This window comes from Canis lupus, chromosome 4, assembly GCF_011100685.1.
Source record: "Canis lupus familiaris isolate Mischka breed German Shepherd chromosome 4, alternate assembly UU_Cfam_GSD_1.0, whole genome shotgun sequence".
NCBI lineage: Eukaryota > Metazoa > Chordata > Mammalia > Carnivora > Canidae > Canis > Canis lupus.
The window spans coordinates 45,549,054-45,566,911 of NC_049225.1; the positions used below are offsets into that span (position 1 = coordinate 45,549,054).

Genomic DNA, 17,858 nt, shown 5'->3' on the forward strand with positions numbered 1-17,858 from the left:
TTAATAAACACTTATGAATTGACTGACAAGAGAAAAATCAAGAAATGACAACCTTCAGGGTAGCCGTAACACAATTTTAACTTGAAAATTGCCCAGGAATAGACTTTCACAATCTATGGGAACATACACAAATCATATAAAAAGAAGTGCTGCCCCTCATATACCTAGAGTGGCCTTAGGGAATAGCTTAGTGAAAAATCACTGTTGCAGGAAGTGGAAGTTCAGGCTCTCTATCTAGCTACTGTTTGGCTTCTGCAGTGAATCCAGCTGAGAGTAACTTCTATTCTGTAATAAATCTATTACAGAATAACTTTTAAAACATAGGTTAGAATAAATACAAAATTTAGCGCATCTCTAATGCTTTCTTGCTAAGTCAACAGGTATAAAACTACCTCTCCCTCTGAATTCTCGATATTCATGTTCCCATTTTAATTTCTCTGCAGCCAAGGATAACAAAAGCATAATCTACAATACTTAAATAGCTTCTTCAACAGAAGCATCCTCAAATAAATGGTAATTAGCAATAAATCATAATTTACCCATTGTCTTCTTTAAATGACACATTAATGGCATACTGCAATTCCTAAAACACATTTCATTCAGTGTCTCCTTGCAGGCAATCTCCAAATGCTTGAAGTTCAAAAGTGGTTTATTTTCCTCCCTGAGGTTCATATACATGTTCTATGTTGGGGGTGTGGAACAGGACAGATTTCTAAAAATTTAGTGGTCTTTGGAACTGAAGAATTACAGAAATAAGATGGTGTTTCAGTTAATAATTTAGCCTTGCCACATTTACTTGAAATGATGGCTATTTCAGTTGCTACCTGTTTTGAAAAGCTACTTCCGCAATGATAAACTTCCAAAAATGTATGATGAGAGCAGGTGGGGAAAAAATAAGAAATAAACTGTGAAGATCAGTCCCCTTAAACTTAAGGGGGTGGGGGGGGTTAAAAAAAATAAAAGCATTTTGGGTTGAGGTACGGAATTTTTTTAAACAAAAACACATGAGATCAAAATAAACGTTCATATATATCTTTACCATCAAAGGCCAACCACAAAACCTATTTTAATTCATTGCTTTAGGAGTACTGTCTCAGCATGTGCTCATGAGAGTTACACGTACTGGTCAATAACTGTGCCAAGCCAACCACCGGGACTGTCACCTTACCTGCTCCCGCCCCACCATACTTCCCAGAGTACCATAGTCCGGGACACTGCCAAAGGGTGGGGTTGCTCATCTGCCTTGTAGAAACATTCAAGCCAGTTTTCCAACACTCATTTTTGAACAGCCAAATCATTATTTGTTTCAAAGTATGACAGAACTCCTTACTTTTCTTCCCAACATTATTATCAAGTTGTTAGGAAACAGTCTGAACGTAGTAACTACCAACAGTTTCCAGATTTTCCTATGTCAGACCAAACACATTTTGGGGGTAATGCTTACTTTTCAGCTTTTACTTCCCCACATTGATATCAATGAGAAAAGATAGGCTTTTATGCTCTTGGTGTTTGTTTTTTTCTTGTTTTCTTGGCAGCCTCCTCTGGACTGTGAGAAGTGATGATTGATCATTTTTCCACACTCATCCACAGCCCTCTCTGTGGCCACATGTAAATTCGCCAATGGATAATTAAGCAACAGACACATCCAATAAATATAATAAATAAATTTGATTTTTTTCCCCTTAGTAATTGGTTTCATCTGACTGAGTCTGATTATGTGTGGGGATATATAAACAGGATTAGAGAGGAGAAAAATTAGATGCTGGGTCACACAAATTGCAGAGCCCTAACCACTGTGAAATGTTTTTGTAATAATTACATTATTATTCCTGGGGTTAAAATACAGAGAAGCAGTTTGTGTCTTCTCAAGAAGTTAGGTGAGGCTAAAAATAAAACTGGCAGCATGATTATTACCATAAGGAAAGAGTAGCCACCTACAAAATATATTTCCCTCTGGTCTGCATTCTCTTCCCACCATTCACACTGTCCTTCCCCGTGCTTCCATCAAATCCATGCAGATAGTGCCAAACTTTAACCTGAGTCTCTAATTCCAGGGGCCTTATCACACCAGACTATATGAGTAAAAATGAGCTGGCCATACTAGAAGGTTGGAGAATGAGCAGATATTTGTATACAATTATTGCCTGAACAAATCCTAAGGCAAAATCAAATTAAATCACCTTTCGAATATACTCTTGAGTAACACAAAGAGCAAACTTTTGTCCTGCCGTTTAAAAGAATAACCGCCCCCCCCAATTCCTATTTATTTTCTTAGACATCCTGTTGATATCAAATTACTCTTACCATAAGATTTAGCTCTTAGCTGAGCACAGTACCTGGCCTGGCTTGGGAATCCAAAAATGGTATTGGAAAAAAAAGAGAGAGAGAGAGAGAGAGACTGAAAGATTAAAATATATTTTCCTTCAGCTTTAATTTGCGTATGTTCTAAGTAATATCTACTGAAATGTGTTGTACATAACCATATACTCTTACATTTGAAATGGTTTAGAAACATTATCACAGCTAAGATCTCAAAGTCTGCTGCAATGAGTTCTCTAATAATAACTATGATTTTAGCTATGTAGATATTTACTGTTTGAACTAGCCACATGCATGGACATAGCCATCTTCTCTAATAGTTCAGTTTCATTCTTAGAAACAATCGAGAAACATGACTATTTCTAACATTCAAAATTTTGAAGTGGCGCTTTTTAAAAAACATGTTACAAATGTAGCAAGTGGCTTACACAATTTCATGAAATGGTTATTTTACATTATGAGATTTTTTTTAATCTTTGCCAAAATCATTTCTACTTAATGATCTATTTCTTTTCTACACATAGACCCTTATTCCTGTAATTAAAGTAGGAGAAATGTCAAAACATTGAGTATCAGTTAAATCCTAAGCAATAATAAAAATGACATTTAAATATAGGCTTTTTCCAAAAGAATCCTCTGGAGATTTGTCCTCTCTAAAGATTTTAAATCAGTATGTTATTGTTAGTATCAGTTTGAGCTTCATCATATGAATTACAATCTCCAATGTTAGCCTTTGCCTCCTAAATTGAAGACTGGGGGAACCTAAATAAAAGAAATGACTTATTCTTTTGAATCAAATTCATAAATAAAGTCCTTTAATTTATAGGGTCCCTAATCTCTTTTATATATCTTCAAAATAAGTACTTTACCTATGCCATATTAACAGATATGGATCACACAAAATTTCTAATATTTTTTCAACAGGCTTGAGCCTATATACCTTAATAATTTAGTCATCAGAACAATTAAGTAGACTGTCTTCTGGAAAGCTGAGTTCCAAACTTTTATAGACTTCATCACATTTCAGAAATCACCAACCAATACAATAATAAGAACAGCCTAATGAGAAATCTGACATTATATTTGTATTCACAATAACCTGTGACAGAACTATATTATAGTAAAAGGAGTAGCACTGGGGAATCTTCATCCGGTGATCTAAATAAATAGCAAGAGAGCAAAGCCTCCTCCAAAAGAATTGCAGCCAAGGCCCGAGAAGTCAAAACTTTTAAAGAAACCATCTCCGTCCTTCCAAACCACACACTCATGGCTTTCCCTAGACAGATACGGTATCGATAGCACCCATCCCCAACCTTCTGCTGGGAGCCACAGGATAGTGATGAGATGAGGACCTCAGGCAATTTTTCCATCAAAGATCAATTCATATTGTCCGGGGCAAGAGACGGGGGATCTTTACCGGGGAATACAGATTTTATTTTAACATATCAACTGTATTATTTAGTCTCTATTTCTATTCACTAAACTTACATGAAAAGAGTTGAAACACCTGCTCTCTTTTTACTCACACTGCTGCCGTAAGGCACATAACTGTACTTTTTCCTCTGATAATTCTTTTTGTCTGAAAGGCTCATAATTCTACACTTAGGAAAGGGGGCCAATTAAAGTCTTTCAGCAAAAATGAAGCTACTTTATTTGCAAACCATTTTTCAAGGTGCTTCATTTTTTTGTCATTAGGAATTCACACAAAAAAAACGTCAATATTCCAAGTTCAAAATCACATTGTAGTATCCAATATATTAAGTCAACTGGGACAGTAAGCAATATGAATTTTAGAGAAAAGATTTTATACCTCTTCAACTTTACGAAATCTTTCAGAAATAAGAGCCAGATATTCTTAACACAGCTAAAATCATTATGTTAAGTAGTGCTTTATCCTTGCTAAGGTAGAGAAAATAACCCAAATTAATAATAGAACAAAGTCTTCAGCAATGTGAACGTTCCGTTTATAAAGCAAAATAGAAACCAGCAGTACAAAGAAATACTTTGACAAAGCTACTATTTGCCCTCACCACACAAGATTTATAAAATTTCTGTTGGTTTCACAAATTTTAAATGAGGTATTATCTAATTAGACACTATATCACATTTTATGAAATATTGCTATGTCCCTTTCCATTCAGAACATGTCAAAAGACACCCACCTACCCCCTAGCCCCCTGCAAAAAAAATATATTCTTGCAATTTCCTCTGAAGGTTGTGAATCTGTTGTATTGCACTGTGAGGGCAGAATGGATGGTTTCTGACTCTGAGTGTATCAGTTCTACTAAGAAGCAGTAATTCAAGGAATAAAACTTTTGCTTTACACAAAGTAATGAGAGAAAAAAGATATACTTTTCACATAGCCCCCTTTGAGGTAGTAGCTTGAGGTTAAGTTTTGCCTCTTTAAATCTGACTTTTCATTTGAAGTTTGAGTTAAGTGGGGAGGGATAAAAAGGCCCTTGCCAATGACCTTGACCATATTTCACCAGAAATCACTTCTCACAATTAGTCTACACAGAATAGAAAACAAAGGAAAAGCTTGCCAATATAGGTTTTCCTTAAAAACACACAAGTAGTTCAAAGTTCCTTTCAATTACACAATGAAAAATATAGGAATTACTTTTAAGAAACATTCAGTAGCTCTAGTGTAATAAACACCTCATACATGCAGAGAAACCTCCACTCCTATCAAAATGAAAATAGGAACCCTAATAATACAGGCAAATGTGACTGTCAAGTTCCATGAGCCAATAGTCTCTTTCTATATAGACTTCTCCCCCCAAATAAGTTACCGTCTCCCCATGATGTTGGATGCCATGCTTTTGGAACTGCTGAAATTCAACACGAACACCAACTGAAAGTAAACTAACTCATTTATCAACAGCATAGCAAAAATATGGAATTGCTTTGATACATAACCTGAGATCAACACCAGGCACAGATAATTAAATTGAGCTTAGTTAAGATTCAATGGAAAACTTAATAATAACAATAAGAAATAAGAAAACCACCAACCGGCCACAAAGACTACATACTACACAGAACCATCTAAGAGTAATTACAAATCCCACTGCTTGAATACTCATCTAACCAGGCAATACACCCAAAATGTAGATATGGTTAATATTTTAACATAAATTCTGGGAGCTTTTCAGAAGTTGCCAGGAAACTAGAAGTAGAAAGAGGGGTGGGTGGGTAAAAACCAACCTCAGCAGGAAAGAGTATGTTCTTTAAATCAATGTACTCTTGGTCTTCACATCTAATGAAGATGCTGAAATTGAAGCTAATTGTGATGTTTCATAAAGTAAATTCATGCTCTGAATATATTACATAACAATTAGAAATCTTGCCCCATAGGCCGCATAAAACGAGTCCTTCGCCTGGTCAGTTAGTTGTTTGTGTCCATGTGTGTAGAATATGCCAGAGAAATAATACAGCTGCTCAGCATGGGGTATATTGCTTTATGGTTTTGGTCCTAGAATGAGAAAATCATGATGCTTTAGAAGATCTAGGTTCTCAAGATCGTAGCTTGCTATATGTATTCGTTTTTCTTTAGTATCCAGACAAACAAATACTTCATTCAAAAATAGCTGTGATCCTAATTAATGGAAGTTGAGATTTTTCCCCCCAAAACTTGATCAAAACGGAAAATGCAAGCACGGGTCCACGAAAATATTTTAAAATAGCAATTTTGCCATCTAAAGGGACCTATGGGTAAGCTGAGCCTTCATTCTAAATAAAATGCCTTATTACCATCAGCAAACTACAAAAGGAGAAAGCAGCTTTAGATCTCAGGAATCCTGTCCACAATTTCAAGAAAAGCTTTTGTCAACACAGGCAACCCAGAACAGGTGAACTGCATGGTATCTTGGAGTAGGCTTTCCTCTACAAAAAGGAGGGTCTGACTAGTTGAGGTAATTTAGTTTGTTTTCCTCTTCAGTGCTGAACGGGCTGCATGCACTGTTCTGTGCTGTTCCTCCAACACCAGGTAAGTTTACATTAAAACAAAGTTTTACAGTATCATCCCAAATATACCCTTTGTACATAGGTAACCTGCTGTTCCATGATGTGGCAACCACAAAGCAGAAACAGGCTTCCTTAAATAACAATACTTTCCTTCTCTAAAATCTATGTGCCTCAGTGTATCCCTGAGCTGGATATCCTCATCTGAGTCTAGAGTTCAGAGCTCGTCAAGATAATAATACACAAATTGAAAATACAACCTGCTCTATCCCAGACTTCCCTCGCTACATTTATGCTGCCATTACTGTAGCTCATTTTTCCCATGGCTTAGCAGAAATTTTACAACTCCAAACTGATTTCTTTTTAAACTGCTGATTTGCCTTTACTTATTGACCCTTCAGTTTTTCTACTGAACTGGAACTGGAAACTTAGTGGGGGGGGGGGGGGAGAGCAAAACAAATGAAACATGGTAACTGCTAAGAACGTTCCAAGGAACTTAAATGATATGAATACATTAAAGAACTGTTGTGTATTAATTTTTAAATAATATTTAAAACAGATCCTGGAAGCAAGAGTTACAGAGTCAGTTCTATTTTTAAGAAAAGAGTTAAGAGTTCAATTTGCATGTATTATGCTGGCTATTTTAAATAATTTTATTCCATGTGTATGGCAGAAACTGCCCATCCCCTCCCCAGTTGACAAGATGCCACTTCAAGTAAGATCTAAGAGAGGGCTGGTTTGGCATTAGCAATTGCTGTACACATCTCACAGTTTTGAATAAAAACAATACCAGCAATCTCTCTTCTCCATAGCCCTAAATTTATTATTAAGTAAATTTAGCAATAGCTCAATCACTGGAGAACAGGACAAAATGTGATGCACTAAACCACTTATATGTTTATTATCTTTGCAAGCAACATTAAGTAGTGTTGTCGATTATACTGCCTCCTGCAAATCTGCACCAATGTGATGCAAAACAGCATTTTTAAGAAATTCTCTTTTGGAATGCAAATGATTCTGCCCCCCAATTGTGAATATTTTAGCCAGCATGTACCATACAGCAGTTCTGGAATCACTGGCATCTGTCATGCTGTCAAAACTGAGTCAAAATGCATTGTAATCCTGGAGAAGGATAACCTTAAACATCAATGCAACGTTAAAATGCATCCTAAAAAAAAAAACAAAAACAAAAACAAAAACAAAACCCTATAATTGCGATGAACATTAGAGAGAAACCGGCAGTCCTTCTGCAGAGAAATAACAGTCTGCTCTACCAATCTTTCCCCTCCCCCTTGAAACTCATGCAACTAATGATGACCTCCCGAAGTGCCGATTTTAAATGTTCCAGCATTCATCTGAGGATGAAGGAGGAAAAAAAAAAATACATAGAAAACCACGAAACAAGTTGCAAACTGCACAAACGCAAGGAGAGAGGGAAAGAGAACTGCAGCTGATTCAGGAGCGATTGCAGAATGAGAAGCAACAGAAAGGAAACAAGAAAGAAAGAAAAGGGGGGAAAAAGCCTTTAGCATTAAAGAGTAAGAAGTGAAAAACATTTACCAGCGGCTCGGTCAGTAGCTTCGCTCCCTGACACCATCTACATAGAGAGATAACTTAGCCTAGAGTCTTCGGTCCCAGCTCGCTTTGGAGCAAAATTCCTTCACTTCGAGGGGGCAACACACACCCTCAAGAAAGAGGGAAAGAAGGGGGAAAATAATCCCACAGACCAAGACAGGCTTTCCCCCTCCTCCCTCTTACCCGCCCCCCGGACTCCCCAAACGGTGCTCGCTCCTGCACAGTCCTGCCCGCTGTGCAGCTGAGCTGCTGCCGCCGCCGCCGCCGCCTCGGCTGCTGCTGCTGCTGCTGCCGCTGCTGCCGCCGCCGCCGGTGCTGCTGCCGGTGCTGCTACTTCGGAAACGATTAGGAGGAGGAGGACGCCCAAGCACGACCTGAGCCTGCGAGCCACCCAGGACCAATGTGCAACCTGCTCTGGAATCAAACCCATAACACACGCACGCACACCAGTGGCTCCTGCACGCGAGTCCTCGCGCGCACACACGCGCCCGCCCGCGCGCCGCACAGACACACGCGCACACACACATGCACACACGCGCGCGCGCACCGCGCCCCCCGCCCGCCCCAGCACACACGGACACACACACGGAGCGCCGCTCACCGCCCGCCAGCCAGCCGGCGCGGCCCCGGGTGGGGAGTGCGAGCCAATCCCCGGGCCCCGAGCGCGCGCCCAGGCCGCGGCCGCCGGGGCTGGGTGGTGGCGCCGGGGCCGTCGCTGCCGGGGCTGCGGAGCGCAGGGCCGGGGAGGGGCTCCCGCCCGCCGGGTAGGGGCGTTAGGGGCACGTGCACCCCTTTGTCTGCAGAGAGAACCCCAACCGGGCGTTTCCGAGACCAGACACTGCGTGCGCAAAGCCCCGGCGGTGCAGAGTTCAGTTCCGCGCTGGGGTTGGCCGGGAGTGGCTCGGTTCCCTGCCTGCACGCACCCAGGATTCAGCTCTGCGAAACCTGACGCACCGCAGCTGCACCCGTGTCCCTGCACACAGGGGACGAGAGCAAGCCCGCGCGTCCTGCGGACGACCCAAGCTTGTCTTGACTGGCGAGCATGCCCAGAGCTCGGCTGGAACCCAGAACACGCCTTCCAGGGCTAGGAACGCTGAAAGGGGCAGAGCCCAGTTGGTGGCTTCCAGAGATGAAGCAGAGGTTCCAGAGCCTTTATTCCCGGCTAACCTGCCTCACCTGGACTGCTCAGTGGCCCTGAACCTGCCCGAGAGGGCGTGGTGCTGGGAAGCGAGGCGTCCAGACCTGACAGAGGAGTTGCCTCTCCTCCTTTCCTAAAGGGAATTCCAAAGAAAGGAAGTAATACCCAGCCCAGGAAAGGAAGGAGCATTCAGTTGCAGGATAGTTGAGAGAAAATCCAGAGGGCCTGGCAGTGGTTATGGCAAGAGCTAGCACATGCTGGCTCCTTATCCTGTGCAGGCTCTGTGCTACGTGATGCCCGCGAAATACCTGCGGTTGTTTGTTTATTTATTCCAAACACCATAGAGCAACCCAAGAAGGAAACCGAGGCCCCACTATATTTTACCAACTGTTCAGTGGTAAAATTTAGCCAGTGGATCAGGGAATCCAAACCTGGCACTCTGACTCAGACCCTAGAGACAGAAGGCAGCGCACTGATGAACTCCAGGCATTTCCAACAAGAGAAAGGTCTGCCGGATGTTTGGGTGCTAACACCCTCCGGCCTTCCAGCTGTACCGGTCCTGTCTCCAGCAACCAACAAATCTTTGAAAACCTGCATGCCCTCAATTTGCCATTGTCCAACACTAGTAATATAATACTCATCTCTTGGCTATGTACCCTGGGTCACCTTTTTATTAGGTGTTGCATACTTAACAGTAGAATCTTTAAAAATCACCCTGTAAAGAGGCTACGCTTATTCTCATTTTACACATGAGGAGACAGAAACAGAGATGTCCTGTTACTTCCCCAAGGTGATGGGGTCTGAATGAGGGGGGAGTAGTTTGTTTGACTCCTACGTGCATGTTGTTTTTACTAAATTATGTGTCTTCTTTAACTGCATTCTAGATAAAGCCATGAGATGAGGGTGTAGCAGTTACTTTTTATTTCACTCAACAAATACATATTGATTTCCTACTGACATTCACTCATTCAACAAATATTTATGTTTACTAAGCATTTACTTCCTCCAAGTCCCTGTCTTAGAGGTGACCGAAGATGACAAAGACACATGCCAGTACTCTGTACAGTTTGGCACGAAGATGATGATCATATGCTAATGATGCTGAGGGAGAGCTTCACTAGGAAGAGATCTTCTTCCCGTATTCACCTACCAAACTCCCACTCATCCTTCAGCTCTCTAGGGCCACTTCTTCAAGGAAGCCATCTGTGATCTCTCTGGTTGAGTCAAATCCCCCTTACTGTTTGTTTTCATAGCATCGTGTAACTCTTCTTTTTAAAAGATGTTGTAGGTTCTAATTTGCCAGTTGTGCTGGGATTTCAATAGTGTTTGTCTCCTCAAAGCACACAGCCCTCTAGATTGGACAGGAATTTATCTGTTTTAATTTCCCATTAATCTCCTAGTGTCTGGTACTTGTTACTCTTTATCCATCTCCTTCTTTCACACACACACAATTCTTGGAATAGCAATAATGATTCTTAGGGTAGGAACTGTTCTTCTTTCCATTTAACAGACGAGTGAAATGAGGCAGACAAAGGTTAAGTAGCTTGCCCAAGGTCACACCTCTGGATAAGTGGCAGAGAAGGGCTCTGGCACAGGTCTGTGTGGCACTGAAATCCACTTGACTAGCCTACAGGCTCCACTGACTGCCCAGTATTATCCAGGAGCCAATGAGACTATAAGAAAGCAGCTCATGGGAAATAAAGCAGACAGATTGCTGGGGACGGCATGAAAGAAGATAGAGACACTTCAATATTGTAAAAACAGAAAAGGCATGCAATAGGATTTAGTAATCTGTGATTGAGCACCTATCATATGTCAGGCACCTTGCTCGGGCTTTTCTCATTTTAGCTTTACCAACAGTTATTCTGGCCAAGTGTTGTTATTCCCCATTTTACAGATAAGAAAACTGAGGCTCCCCAACAGAAACAAATCCACTGGACTGTAAATTCCATGGGGGGAAGTGATATGTCTATTTTTTATTTTACATTTTATTCAGTGGTACCTGGCTGACAGTAAACTCCCTCTCTCTTCCACACACATACATACTAGCAATTTGCCAAGTATCTCACAGCTAGGAAGTCACAGAGCTGGGATTTTAGCCTAGGTCCGACTTTAGAATTTCAGGGGAAATGAAGATTGAGATGGTCACTGTGGGATTCACAGCTTAACCATGCCTGAGGATTTATCTGGGTCTATAAAGAGGGAGAGTCATTGCTGTGCTTGTTCTCTCTTATCAATTCTTATAAGGAATCTGGGATTCAGAGACTGAAAGTTACTTGATCAAGGTCACAGCCAATGTCATAATGCAGAGCTAGATTTTGAACCCAGGCCTCCCTCACTGCAAAATTGTGGTACAGAATGACCTGAGTGGCAGAAAAGAATATCCAAGATTTTCAGAGGTTTCTGGCTGGGGGGAGCAAGGGGTCTTCACTCAGAAAGGAAGTGCTGCAGTGAACCAAGCAAATCTCATGGCACCACCCTTCCCACCTGTGACCATTCCTCTGGGTTCCACCTTTGTTCAGGTCCCTGTTCCCATGTCTTTTCAGGCCTTATCTTGAACCCAACGCCTCACGGCCTCCCTGCTAATTTTTAGCAGCAGCAACGCTTACGAACCACAGGAAAGTAAAAACTGCATTTTGTATACTTCTATTTGCAGACTACTGGGCATGCTCGATGACAAGGGGAGGCTTTGATTACAAATAGGAAGCTTTTGTTAACTACCTTCCATTTTGGAATATTACCACAAAATGGGATATAGGTGGGTAGCTCTTTGCAGAAATTCCCAGCCTGTAGGAATTCTTAGTAGTCTAGAAGAATGAGATGCTTAGATATGAAAAAAACAGCTCAATTGCATGCATTTTTCTCCCCTGTCTCTAGTATTCATCTCCCTGTTCTGTACTATCTGTAGATGCATACAAAAAAACATCCACAAATTGTATCCATCTGTTTACATACCTGGCACCTATGGACATATGAGCCAGCTATAACTATAGCCAGCCCCTGACTATGGATTTGTCTCCTCTATTTGTTTGGCTATCAACTTGCCCTACACTGAAATCTGATTAATAAAATGGGCTAGGGATGGCTAAGAGGTTGTTAAATATTTACCCCCTCTTTCCTTCACCCTAGGAATAAATTTTTCCCTAGAGAATGTTTCAGAAGGGAGAAAGCTCTCTAGAATTCTTGATAACCCATCCTACCTATACATTAGGTTGATTTTTCTCATGAGAGCATTAGAATCTTTAACTCGTGCTGAGAATAACCCATTAGGAAAGTCATGAAGGGCAACCTTCAAGGAACATTGTGCTGAAAATTTGGAATGTTGGTAGATGTTTCGCTACAGCCCCCAGGACATGAACTTTAAAGCTTTTTGAGGAGACCCCTAATAATTCAAATGGTAAATGCTTTCATAGAGGTTGCCACTGTTATTGCCCATAGCGACTGTCTGAGGGATGTAAAGTCATGATTCCCATTTTATAGATGAAGAAACTGAAGGTCTGAAAGAACCAACTACTTATGGCAAAATCGTACAAGCAGGGAGTAATAAAGCTCGGGTGCAAGTCCAGGTCTATCTGATGCCCAAACCTGTGTGGCGAACTCTACATTCTGCTGCCCTGAACTTCTGACATTCCTTTGCATGTGGAGCTGGATGTGGGAAGGGGTGAGGTGAGGGTGGTGGCTTATTTGTACTTGGTGTGCTCAACACTCCATGTGTAGTAATATTGCCATCCTCCTAGAAAACTAGGTGCATTTAAGATAGCCTTTCTAAAGGAACATTATTTAGCTTATTTTACAAATTGGAAGACTGATGCATGTGGGGTTTATGTGAGGGACTAATCCAAATGAGTGTCATTGGAGCTAAGGATTCAGAGTCTCATTTGATAAAGAAGCCTTATTCTCTCTGTTTTGAAGTAGCCTTGCAACATAGTGGTCAGTCATTCCCCAGATCGTTCTCTCTCGATAGATATGTTCTTCGATTTCCTAGAACCCTTTACGGGGTATGTTCTGGGAGATTGTAGTTTCCTAAAGATGGGAAATTTAGAAGTAGAGACTAACTGAGCTTTTGAAAATCACTGTAGTTTGCCATGTTTGTTTCCAATATCTGTCAACATCCTTTTGGAGATTGAGTAGAAGCTATGATTTTATGCCTTTACAAGAAACCAGGAAAGACCCTTCAGAATGTGATCTCAACCCACTGAATTAATCTAGTGTCGAGTAATTCACACGTGGGCCGGCATGTGCATTTTTGCATAGGACCTTGTATAGAGAAGGATAAGGAATGACAGTCTTGGTTCTAACCTAAGGGTAGAGATTGTACCATGTATGGTAACCATTCATCTTTCCAGAAATCAGATAAGAAGAGATGATGTCTGAGCAGCTCACAAACACATAATGGCATCTGAATTTCAATTCTGAAAACCCCTCATAGAGTTGCTCAGAGCCTATGTACCTTAGTTTTATGTAGTATTCTAATAGGTCTGAATTTACAAACCCATACAGAATTAGCAAATGGCAGGCCAATTGCTTTTATTAGAAAATAACCAAAGAATAAAAAAGGACATGAAATGTAAATTTTACATAAAATATTTGAAAGGCTTAATTTAATATACATATAAGTCTCCAAATACCGAACTCCAGCAGACCTTCTAAGTATCTCTGGGTAACAATCTGCAGACCAGCACATGTTATTAATGATTTCACGTCTGAATCTATTCTTGATTACTACCTGATGCCAGAAAAATAAAGCCTAGAGTTTTCAGGCTTTCCATGTTGTGGTTCAGAAGTGGTATGTGTTTTTCCTCTCCTGAACAAATGCACTTTGATGCATTTGATTAGTAGCAACTGCCTGGACAAAGGTCCTCAAGAGGGATCTGGAGGCCACATCCACAGGATCTCCATGATTCTGAGTGCCAAGATTGACCAATGATGGCTCTTGCTGATATGAACACAAGAGAGTACTGTATATGCCATGAATTTTCCAAATATAGCCAATCCTCATATCCTAGATTATGCTCTCTAACCTTCTCCCTGACCTTGGCTCTAGTCCAAAATCAGTGATTCCCATACAATTATATTTATCCTTCACCCATGGTTTCCCAACTTTTTTTCTCTCTGTCTGGGGCAGTACCTCCTCCTTCATCATTTCCACCAGCCAATTCCTCTGTCAGTAACCCAATCAGGTGCCAACTCCTCCCCAAATTCCTCCCTGAATACCCTAGTCAGAAATCCTCTCCCCTATCTCTATAGGAATCTCATTGCAGGTGTACTTCACGTCCTCTTTCTATTAAAGTTATTTATGTTCTTGCCTTCTTTTTCCTGCTGGACAACAAGCGCCTTGAATGCAATAACCCTGTCTAGATCATCTTCAAATCCATCACCATGATTTGCACAAAGACTTGCACTGAAAAAGTTTATGCTATAGGAATATATAAATAAATGAACGTCGGATGCTCAATATCTGTTGAATTAATGAACATAAGATTATTATTACTGCTCTCCTGCTATGTCACAAAAAGATTAAGTTACATTTTGTAGGCTAGAGAATAGGGCTAATGTTGGGGAGGTCCTAAGAGTAGCTAGGCTCTGAGGATATGGCAATAAAGTTGTAGCTTTTAGGGGGGCTCCCAGGTCAGGAAGAGAGACAGGAAAGTAGATGGATATAACAGGTGACACTGATACTCGACACTCAACAGGAATTGTAGTCTTGACTTTGCCCGCAGGTCAATAAAAAGCTGGTAAGCACAATAGATTAAAGAATCTTATATAATATTTTAATGCATTTAATGTCAAAGGGCATCATCGTAAAAGAACATTTTGTGTCTGCATGTGTATGTTCACGTACTCATGCTTGCTGGGATGCACAGAGTGAGAGAGGTGTGCAGAGATTCCACAAAATCTCCTAAAATGTTTCTAAATAAAGAAAGAAAAGAAAGAAACTGATGATTCTTTTAAGACTAAAGAGAAAACATCATTGAATAAATAATACCTTTTAAGAGGCTTAAAACATTGTAAGGAGCATTTTCGCTGATTGGTAGAAATTTTTTGATTAATTAATTAGTTAATGTTTTCAAAGCACTTTCAGGATGAAAAGCATTTGGTGAGGGCTACATAATTGTTATTTATTTTTCCAATGAACCTCAGTCTTCCACGTTACCAGGCTTGTTTTTCTCCCAGGTTGTTCACAAGCCCCCATGCCCTCACACAGATATGGTGAGGAATATCCTCAGAGAAAAGAGGGATGGGATGCCAGTGTGCAAGGAATAAGAAACAAAGACCCTGAAAACAAATTTTAGAATTTTATGTGAAATATGATCATACAAGACAAGAGCATCTTGATGAAAATTAGTGACGTCTTCTACCAGAGAGATTCTATTTGCTTCCTAGCAAAGAACTCCAAGCAGCTTGCACCAGGTCTATATTGACAACTATTTGTTTCACCTTTTATTAGGGGCCTACTATATTCTAGATATTGTTAAATTACTTTGTACACGTTAACTCATTCTCTCCTCCAAACAACTGTTTGAGGAACTATTATTATAAACATTTTATAAAGAGACCAAGGTCTAGAAAGGATAAGCTACCAGCCAGGGTCATTAAACAGCTTGTAAGTGGCACACCCAACACTTGGCCATGATGCTGGGAGCAAGGAAAGGGGGAAGAGAGCAAGAAAAGGAAAACGAGAGGAAGTAAGAGGGAGAAATTCCAGCTAAATCTTATGGTTGTATGTCTGATGACCTGGTAATAGATTAATACCTAGAAAGTAAATGAGCCAACACGTCCTATTGGTTAAACCAATTCACATAGCAAGGGTGATTTAGCTTCATTTCCAAAGTGAAGATCTATATTTAATACTCACAAGATCACCAGAGACCCAGGCCCCTAAAATCCTCATTACCATCAAATGGCATGGCACCATTGTGAGAATGAAGTCCTGGGTCATGAACCTCCCATTTCCCTTTGGCTAAAAGCAACTGTCATATTATTTCTTTAAAAGCTTCTTGATAGAATGAAATAGCAAAGGCTTCAGATGATACCGTTAGATCATCTCAGCCCCTGACTAGCTGTGTGACCTTGGTCCTTATTATTTAACATCTCTGAACCTCAATCATTACATTTATAAAATGGAGGCAAAAAAAAAAAATCTCTTAGATTCGCTGCGAGCATTATTTGTGACTATACAAGGAAAGCAACTAACAATGGTCAGAATATAGTAGGTGCTGCAGTAATAATAAGAATGATTGTAATAATAATAAAAATATTATCTTTCTCCTTTCTTTTCTCCTCTTCTTCCTCTCTCTCTCAAAGTAACATATCCATGGTACATACATGTTGAAAGCCATGCCAAAAAATTCTCAAGTAGCAGGTTCCAGATTGCCAAAAATGGTGGGAGGAGCAAGGTAATACCATTGAAACTCACTGTGTCTACTGCTGAAATTCAGCTGCGTCTCCTGCCATAATTAAAATGTCAATGAGATAAACAAAATGCGTAGTCTCTGAAATGAACAAGCTTATTCTGAGAACAGGTGTCTGGTACAGGGACTGGAACCCAGTATGCACAATTTATTGTCTTCTTTGCTGCAGGGATCTCATTAATGTTGGTATTAAAAAAAAAAAAAAAAAGAACTCTTTGCAGCTGGGAGATACAAGGATGCCAAAGTCACAGTGACGAGGGAGAAATGAAGAGCCCATCTGACCCTCTCTGAGCACTGGCTCAGTAATTTCAGGCAAGTTATGGGACTTCCTTAAGCCTCAGTTTTTCCTCAAAGAAATGGTGACCAACCCTTAATCGGAGGTGCTCTGAGCAGCCAATGAACTAACCCATGGAGAGGACATGGATCACTTCCTAAGTACTGGTAGTGGTTTGGAGGTGGTTTCAGAGTCAGCCCTCTCCAGCAGAAAAGACGGTGCTTAAAATAAGCTGTTCGTGATGGGGTCGGGAGGAGGGACAAAGGAATAGAGGGATGGCAGCAATATCAAGAAAGATCTTTCTTGCAGTGTGCAATTCTGCTAAGGAGCAGCAAAAAGGTTCAGAAGCTGTTCTCATTCGTACGTGCTTTCAAGAGGCCTCAGGAACCTTCGCTGCTGCGGTCCCCTCACACGCTCCATGTTCTGAGAGGCACAGTGTACACTGCGCCAGCTCAAATAGGAGGTAGTGAACGGGTTGGAATTCAGCTTTCTATTTTTCTTTCTTTTCCTTCCCCGAAGCCTTTGAACGGTTCACAGCCATCAACAAACATGCTCTGAAAAGTAACAGGTTAAGGGCAGGTTAGTGCTTTGCCCAGAAACCTGTGAGGAGGGGACCTATAACAAGAGCGCAGTCCTCACTGCATTTTCCCTGACTGTATTTCTCTGGTAAGGAGACAACCTCCACTGCGAGCTTGCTTCCAAAGGCACTTGGATGTTCCACGTGATTATGCTACAGTGACTTAGAGGGGCAGAATGTCTTCCACAGTGCAATGATGTTTAAGAAATAAGGGAGCTAGAAGAGTATTTCTGAGATTAAAAGGCCCATGTCCTTTCCTGCCAGTCCAAATTCCACCCCCCACTCGAAACCAGGAACACTTCAAAGATATTCTAATAGGAAAGGTTGCCAACTAATTGTCAGAGAGGATTAGTATTATCAGTGAGCCTTTGGTCTTCTGGCAAGCCAAGTGGAGACAGGAGCCAGTTCCAAAAAGCAGTTTCTATGGAAAACAGAGAAGTAGCCTTTATCCCAGGGTACCCAGACTTAGGCAGCATTTAACACCCCATAGGAGCAGACCACCTATTCTTAGAACAGATCGGACATAGGGCGCACTGCCCTCACTTCCATTTTATGAAAAAGACCAAACAGTCAAGGTAAGGACAAGTAATAAACAAAGTA

General features: G+C 40.9%; 1 protein-coding gene across 8 annotated transcripts in view; it reads right to left on the bottom strand.

The window, feature by feature from the left end:
• Nucleotides 1–17,858, bottom strand: part of LOC119863952 (teneurin-2-like) — a 664,488-nt gene that overhangs the window by 362,603 nt on the left and 284,027 nt on the right. Inside the window, exon 1 of one of the 8 annotated variants that reach the window (XM_038534818.1) lies at nucleotides 7,843–8,026. The exons of 6 other annotated variants lie outside the window; for them this stretch is intronic. The gene's annotated coding sequence lies outside the window, so the exon portion shown is untranslated. Of the gene's footprint in view, nucleotides 1–7,842; nucleotides 8,027–16,068; nucleotides 17,236–17,858 lie in introns of those variants that run through there. One more of the 8 variants, XR_005358245.1, reaches the window with a different exon arrangement.